This window comes from Artibeus jamaicensis, unplaced genomic scaffold (genome assembly GCF_021234435.1).
Source record: "Artibeus jamaicensis isolate MK-2021 breed Jamaican fruit bat unplaced genomic scaffold, CSHL_Jam_final contig_415, whole genome shotgun sequence".
Lineage (NCBI taxonomy): Eukaryota > Metazoa > Chordata > Mammalia > Chiroptera > Phyllostomidae > Artibeus > Artibeus jamaicensis.
The window spans coordinates 28566660-28569512 of NW_026521823.1; the positions used below are offsets into that span (position 1 = coordinate 28566660).

The window sequence follows — 2853 nt, forward strand, 5'->3', positions numbered from 1 at the left end:
TGACTTTGGGACACCATTTACTAGGTTGAGGAAGTTTCCTTTATCCCCAATTTATTAAGAAATTGTATCAAAAACCCATGTAATATTATTCATAATGCATCTCAACATCTATTATAAAGATCGTATACTTTTCTTTTTTAGGCTGATAACATAAAGATAGTAGTACTGAGTGATTTCTGAAGGCTAAGTAAGCTTACATTACTAATATTTCATAACAAAATATTTTATATTTGCCCTTGCTGTTACCACCTGTTTTTTATTAATTTCTTTAGATTCATGTTTCTATCTGCTGTCATTTTCTTTCTACCTCAACTTTCTTTAACATTTCTTGTGATGTGAGTCAAGTTTCGATTTGGCCTTTTAGCATCTGTATGTCAAAACATCTTTATTTTGCCTTTGTTTTTTAAAAAATAGATATAAAATTCAAGGCAGACTTTTTTCCCTATAGTATTTTGAAAGTGTTACAGTTCTGCCCTGTCTCCTGCATTGTTCCAACTAATCTGTCAACCTTATATTTGTTCTTCTATATAAAACAAGCGTTTGTTTCTCTGGTTGCCTTTAATATACTTTTTTCTTTATCACTGGTTTGAAATAATTACGATGAATTAGGATGTGCTTACATATATTTTCCATTTTTCTGGTATTAAACTGTTTTTACAGATCAAGTTATTTATTTAGCTTCTTTGTAAGACATTTAGAATGTCATTTTGTACGGATAAAGCTCATTTGTGAGAGTAAACAGTGGAGGTAACCCAGGAGCTGAAGCTTTGATTTTTGGCAGAATTTGAGTGTCCATGGCTTTCTTAGGAATTTTGAACTACTCTGTAATCTTGCATTTGTCTCTCCTTGTGTTGAAGATCTCCTCGTCCTGGTATCTGCTGCTACTTCTTGAGGTAAGCATCAGTGAGATGTTTGGGGATTTTCACAGCACTGTTAGCAATTTTGGTGGAGGTGGCGACAGCAAATATCTGGTGTGCCTACATAGGAGAAGTGGATTAAGAGACAGGTCCAGGTACAAATAGCAAACCACTGCTCAGCAGTTTCAGGAAAACCTCCCTCCTGTTTCCATGACACCCAGGGAGGATGATTGAAGTGGTCCAGGGGGCGATGCTGGCCTATGGTTTCTCACATGCTGACTGAAGGGTTTCTTGCCATGACTCAATGACTTCCCAGGCATATCTTCAGCAGGATGATATCTAGGCATTTCTTGAAGTTTAACCACTTGGATACCATCATAACTGTCATCACCAACTGGTTTTGTGACAGTAGCAAGTACTTTCTCCATCTTTTTCTTTTAAATCCTGGATTTAGCTGCTAAAGACTTCCTCTTGCAAATGACCTTTCGGGAATACATTCCCCATGAAGATTATCTGCCAGTTTCCCTGATGGGCAGGGTTGGGCCTCCCCGTCTTAGCTTGACCCTTCTTAACCTTGCCGTCAGCATCTGCCTTCTGGGCTTCAGGTTTCTTTCTCCTTCGAATCTAGCTTCTCAGTTTTTTCACCAGCCATCTTGCAAGAACTGGTATTAAAGTTTTATAGAAAACATTAAATATTAAGTTCACAGTTCTCATTAAATGTGAAAAAACTCAGCCCATTTTTTAAAAATATAATTTTACTGTCAAGGACTTAAGCTGCAGTTACATTTGACTTCAAGTTATATAATAGTTCAATAGTCTTCCTTCCTTTTTTTCCACTCTATGTTTTGTATTTCAGTTTTAATAGTTTCTATTTTTTTAACTTCAGATTTACTAATTTTCCCTTCTCTGGCATGCAATCTTCTATTAATCTCACCTGGTATTTTTTTTTTAATTTTACACATTGTAGCTTTCAAACCTGCATATATGGTTAGCTTTTTTAAAGATATATTTTTCATCTCGTATGTTTGAACATATGAAATGGTGAAGGCAACTGTCTTAATGTCATTTTTCTCATTTAAATATCCGTGTTCTTTGTTAGTTTCTATTAGTTAACTTTTCTTGTCAGTACGATGTATTTCCCTTTTTATTATGCCTGAAAATTTTTTGCATTACTATAAATATTCCCGAGCTGCATTCTATGACAGTTTTGTAACTTGCAAAATTTTTATTTTTTGGTATCTTATTTTTATGATTGATTAGGCAGTAACATCATATTCAGACTAAGGCTAATTATTTCTACATATGAAGTCAACAGCTTCTCTATACTCTTTCTAATATACCATGAATCTTGAGACTTCCTAATGAGTGGTACAAACATGCTCTATTCCTGGTCATATGTAAGCACTGGGCAATCTTCCCTCCAATCCTTTCAATATAGTTGTTTTGTTAGTCTCAGATAATTTTTGTTACACAGACTTTTCAGTACATGGCCGAATACTTAAGAAGAAATCATTGAAGAACTTTAGAGTTCTCCACAGGCAGTTCTTTCATTAGACATTCTTTGTTTTATTAACTGAAGTCACTCTGATCTTCTTCAAGTCTCAGATTTTTCTCCTACACTCTCTAATTCCTTCAAGTTCCTTTGCTTGCCATGTTTTGCAAACCCTATCAGTTCACTATTGCAGGGCAATTGTAGAACTCACCTCATTTGTTTTCCTTTCTCTGAAAGATCACTTTCATTTTTTATCTATATCTAGTAACTATAAATGCTTCTCTCACACGTTTTGCACATTGTTTTGGTGTTTCTAAGGGGGATGATAAATACTGCTCCTGATATTTCATTTTGACCAAAATCTAAGTGTTGTATTTCTAGTCAGTTATCTACTATGGATCTCTATAAAGGAAAACAAAACTATAATTATTTAGGTCAACATGATCACAAGATATCTCCTTTATTGTGTTTTAAAATTAGCAATTATTTTGCATCACACATTAT

The 2853-nt window shown here is 34.4% G+C and overlaps 1 pseudogene; it reads right to left on the bottom strand.

Moving 5' to 3' along the window:
• Positions 1-694: 694 nt before the first annotated feature.
• LOC119035447 (60S ribosomal protein L6-like) lies at positions 695-1509 on the bottom strand (annotated as a pseudogene).
• Positions 1510-2853: the final 1344 nt, after the last annotated feature.